The sequence below is a fragment of the Ipomoea triloba genome, chromosome 7 (assembly GCF_003576645.1).
Source record: "Ipomoea triloba cultivar NCNSP0323 chromosome 7, ASM357664v1".
In the NCBI taxonomy this organism is placed as follows: Eukaryota; Viridiplantae; Streptophyta; class Magnoliopsida; order Solanales; family Convolvulaceae; genus Ipomoea; species Ipomoea triloba.
Window position 1 is genome coordinate 8246109 of NC_044922.1, and position 6000 is coordinate 8252108.

Sequence of the window (6000 nt, forward strand, 5' to 3'; positions counted from 1 at the left end):
TGTGGGAGTGTAAACCGGGACACCGGGTGCCACTAGACCACAAGGTCAATTAAATAAACTAAATGTGATCGAATCTTACAAGGAGCTAACTACTTTTTCTTTTCTCCCCACAAACAAAAGGCAAAACCCCCTCTCTCCGAGAGTCCCACCGTAGCCTCACAGACTAGTGCAAGAATAAATTATGATGACTCGACCCATTACGTAAGAGGACTAGTGCTTAGTGTTTACAAGAAGTTCACCATATTAGATGAAATTTTTACCGTGTGAATGTCAGCACTCAATCATGTGTCCTTACTCACAATTTATCACCCAAAAATTAAATGAAATCATTAAAACTATTAATTTCGTATAATATATAAATAATTAGTAATTAAATAAACTAAATATGAATCTTACAAGGAGCTATAGTCTCTCTCTCATTTAATAATACAAAAGAGTGGTTACCTAAAACAAGAGGACTCAATTCAGTTCAAAACGGATGATCGAGTAGGTATATCATGATTCAAGTATATGATGGCCACAAATTTGATTCTTGTCAATATTCTATTAGTTGAGTCTATCGTACAAAATCTTCCTAGTACGATTTATATTTCATGTGTGATGTGTGATGATATCTACTATTTTTTACAATAATTCACCCCTTATTTTAGTTGTTTTGATGTTTATTTTCTTTATCCTAGTGAAATTGAGAATTGTTTGTGTGTTATATTGTTCCAAGAGTTGAATTATCCACAAGGAGCAGCAAAGGAAGAATTTTGGAACATTTTGGACAAGTTTTGGAAGAAAAGGAAACCACCTAAGAAAGGAAAGGAAACAAGAATAAGAATTAGAAACTGCCTCATGGGCCTAAGGCCCATCTATCTCCTATATATTCTACCTATTCTCTATAATTTAATGAGTTCCCAACCCTAGTTAGTTTTAGTCTATTTTTCTCTCTTCTCTATAGATTTTCCTAGCATAGTTTAGATTAGTTTTACATTATATTATTTTCAAGCTTGGAATCTCGGATTGAAGTTGGATTTGTTCTTCATCATTAGTAAAGTTCTCTTATTCCTTTATTTACTTTCTTTTCAGATTTCTTGCAATGTTTATGGTTATTTATTATTGTTTTGCTTTGTTTACTTTTATGATGCATGAGTAGTTAGCTTTTGGGTTTGAATTATGGTTCTATTGCTATCCTTGATGCTAGGTTTATGATTATTGCATAAAGGGGATAATTAATTAATCTAAGGTTTTTATGTTTGAATATGAATTATAAATTCCTCTTATTGATAATTGATGCGCAACTTTTATTGATTTGCTTTGGAGAGGATTTCATCACAACGAAAGTTGGGTGAAAGACTCAGCCTAACCAATTTCAACTTAATTTTTCCTACTATGAGAATAGAGGTAATTTGGGGGCTTATAATGCTTTTGTGTTTAAGGTTATAATTGATGCATCACGAAAGTGGGACAATCCTAGCCTAATTCTAGTTTATTGATTACGAAAGTAGCTGAACTGAATTCTTGAGTGCATTGCCAATAAATCCCTTGGTTAATTATTTTTCCCTAATTCTGAGATTGTTAGAGCATCAAGATTGCAATACCCTTAATCTGACACATTCTTTTATCATATAGTTTATTTCTTATTTAATTTGCATCTTTTATTTTATTTTAATTCCTTAATCATAATTTACTCGGATTCTAGTGAATTCCAATATTTTAATGTCTAGAATTCTACATATCATACAAATACGTGTCATAGTCTCAATCCCCAGCAGAACGACATTTACACCTTTTTTTACTATCACCATTTTACTCATCATGTGATTTACAAATTATTACACAGGAGAATGACTTATGTATATACCCTCATATAGTGATGGTAAGTTTTCATTTAAAAAAAAAAAAAACACACTCAATTCACGTACATTTGAGACCGCACCTGACCACACTTTTCTCAACAAAAATTCAAACATTATTCAAACAATTATATAATTTCCAAAAGAAAATTCAGACCACAAGGACCAATGAAAATCCAAAACGTAATATAATTTAGGAATAAGTATCAAATAAGTCATCAAATTACACACGATAATGCAATTAGGTTACTGAATCCAAAAAAAAAAAAAAAAAAAAAAAAAGACTACCACAATTGCATTCCTAAATTAATCCATTTCATGCAATTTATCCCATTTGTAGGTTTTTAACAGTTTACCCCAAATTTAAAATATTTTTTAAAGAAAAATTTTTAAAAATCATTATTTAAAAAACTTTCGAAGAAAGTATCTTTGTTTTCGGCCAGAGACGAAGACGGTATCTTTGTCTCTGGCAGATACATTTTTTTTTTAAATAATTATTTTTTAAAAAATATTTTAAATTTGGGGTAACCTTTTACAAACATGCAAATTGGAAGAATTGCATGAAATCGGTTAGTTTAATTAGGGATTAAATTATAATTTTTTTAAGTTCATTAGCCTAATTGCATTATCGTGTGCAGTTCAATGACCTATTTGACTCTTATTTCTATAATTTAAAATAGATTTGATTCCNAAAAAAAATTTTTTTCCCCCCCCCCCCCCAAATAGTACTAGAAAAGTTGAAGCATCAATTTCCTATGATACAAGGAATTACACGTTTACGAGTACTAAAATATAAACATTTAAGCAAGCTTGAACAAAGGCACACATTGTAATTTTAATATGAAGTGTTTGGCAGAATAACGAAGAAAAAGAGAGTTTTGAGGGAGAAATTAGTATTTTGATGTCCAAAAAAAAAAAGTATTCATTGGAGAAGTGAAATTCATTAACATTGATGGTATTCAAAATTGATTTGCATCTCCTTGCGCATGAAAAAGAAATCCTTATGTTATACAATTTAAATTCTTTAAAAAGGTTATTATATATATATATAGAATTACAATCATATGAGACAACATATTTAGGTGAGAAATAAGAATTAATCCTGGGTGTCCATCTTGGGGTGTTTGATGGCTGAGATTTTATCCTTGTTTTTTTTTCCTTTATATGGTTATTGTTAATTGTTGGGGTCTTTAATGTAATTTTGCATGTGTTTTATTTTTGTCTAGAATTCTATTACTTTTATTATGCTTAATTTTAGGAGTTTTAATTTAGGTAGGATTGCATTTTCTTCTTTTGTTCAAAGAGTTGCGTTTTTCTTCTATGGTCTAGAGACATCGGTTCTTCATCTTTGTTCCTCAAGCATGGATTGCGTTAATGAAGGTATGCATTCCTTAATTTTTTTTAGCTTTCTCTTTCCTACTGATTGATTATGCTTTTTCTTTCGTTGGTGTGTGCATGAGTTTGTAATGTCAGTGTTTGTTTTCTTTGCTTTTTAGGGTGGTAGTGTTGTTGTTGCTTTGAATTTTTTGGTTGCTAATGCTGTTGTTCTCTCGTTTGATTGCTTACAGTGTTGTTCTCTCACTTTGTAGTAATCTTTTTTTTTTTACGTCAATGTGTGCATATCTGTTTTTTACTGTGTGCATGTGTGTTCTCTGATCATGGTCTATGTTAGTTTTGTGGGTTTTCTTTGGTATACTGTTTGGGGGGTAGTGTCGTTTGTGGAATTGTTTGCTATGGTATTTCGAGGTTGTGTATTTGTTTTTACCAGATTTTCCACCGTGTGTTTTTCTTGATCATTTTTTTATTCTAATTTTTTGATGCGCACATATTAGCCAAGTATATTGCACACAGCCACTTGTTTTCGTAGTAAGCATTTAATTGTGTCACGTCACTATGTGCATATCTATATTCAATTTTGTGCATGTGTGTTCTATATTCATAGTGTCTGTTAGTTTTTTGGGATTTTTTTAATGTTATATTGTTTGTAGGGTATTCTTGGTTATGAAGTCATTTGTTGCGTTATTCTTGAGGTTGCATACTTCTATTTACCAGATTTCCCTACATTCTTGTCCGTTGAGTCATTTGTTGCTCTTGCAGGAGATAGCGTGGATCGTGTTATGGAGTTGTCCTGGGTTTTGAAGGACCCCAAACTCTCTTTTGCAAATGTCGATACTGGTCTTGGTACATCCGTTGATAAATCTGTTGTTATTCGGGCATTTGGTAGTGTGCTCACGTCTTCTGATATTGTTATCCACCCCCAACCATTGCTAAGAATAAGGGTTATGGGAAGCAGTTCAAATTGTCAAAAGAGGTTGCTGCAGAGAAAACATCAAAGTCAACACGAGAGTGCAAGACTTGTCATAAATTTGAGGGTCATAATAGTCGCAATTGCCCCCTAAAGGCGTATTGTCACTTTTTTACTTGTGGGTTTTTTTAAGACTTTGTATTTTTTTTCTGTGAGTTGGATTATCTGTATGGGTTTAATCTGAAGTATTAAATATTGGTATTTAGTATGTGCTCTATGTTTTTTACACCCATGTATTACTGTATGGAGTTGCGATATAGATGATTGGTCCTGTGTGTGCACCTACCTTAAGCAGTGTGTGCATGTCAGTGTGCACGCATGTGCTGAAAACCACGTGGGTGTGTGCGATAAAGAATTACATTTAGGTGTGTACACTAAAGAATTTCATTGTGTCCCGTCTAGATACATTATAGGTGCACTGGGTATAAATTTTAATCCCATTATCGGGTAATGTGTTGATCAACAACTAGATTAACTTTTTGGCTTTAATCTAGATAATTAAATATGTCAATCATGTTAGCCGTAATTGCCCGCTGAAGGCGTAATGTTACTTTTGTAGTTGTGCATGTATTTAGGACTTTGTATTCAGTGATGAGACTTGGATTACACCAGATTGTTTAATTTGAATATTTTAATTTGTTTGTTAGCCTAAGCATGTGCACGTATTGCGATTAGGGTGTGCATGTCAATGTTCACTAACATGTGTGCACACCTACTACTGCACTATGTGAATGTACTAGAAGCAATGCGTGCATGATAGTCTTAACTCATGTGGTGTTCAATACGTGGGTGTGTGCACCACAATATAGTACAAACTAGTTCGTTTCTTCGGTTTTTGTGTTGTTCTCTAAATGTTCATTCAATTTTTGGATAAGTGCAAAGTGTTCTTTGGTTATATGCGTGCACCTACTTATTGTATTATGTGCATGTTAGTTAAACTCGGGTGCTGCTTAGTTAGTGAGTTTGTGCACCCTTGATATGGACTGTCGTACATACTCGTATGGGTCATTCTGCGTCACCACCACAACAATACGTTTCGATTTCAAAAATACGTCTGCACTACTACTCAAGCATGTTCCATACCCACGGTTTTCACCTCCAGTTCTTAATACATTGTTCCCATCATAAACTATTGCTAACTAACCCAAAAAGAATTCTACTTTAATATCACGTTGGGTGCCTTCAAGATCAATTGGTGTTGACATATTGACCTCGTTGGCCCCACTTCTTCCTCTCATTGCCACTAGGTGTTGTGTTGTTCAGTGAATTTGCCAGAATATTCCTTCCTTCACAGTCACGTCGTCCGCTTTAGGTCTACCACAATGTTCTTCAAGGTCGTCATCGTTTGGGTGACTCACTCTTCAAATGGCTGCAATTATGGAAAAAAAAATACACATGTTAACAACAACTGCACTTCATAATCCTACCGTAACTGAATTCTGGAAACCCAACTCTAGTTAACCCTATGTGCAATTACGTACCCTGTGTGTGCACTTTCCAACCTCACTATGTGCCATAAACTTTAAGTAGAACAGACAAAATAACACATACTAGTTTGAAAAATGCATGATTTCACCCTGTGCATGTGTGCCCTGTCGAGTGTGCACTTCAGTGCACACTCGTGTGTAAATATATGTCTTACTATGTGCACTATGCATACAACCCGTGTGCCATGTTCTGAAATTTTAACACTCTTAATGCACATACCATTTCCATCTCACATGTTTGGTGGTAATACAGCCAACTTTGTTGGGAACAAACCATTTATAGTGCCCACACTAATAAGCAAATACCTACTGAAAACATTCTTGTACAAAAATGCAGCCATTAAGATTAGCATAACTATTTAAAACA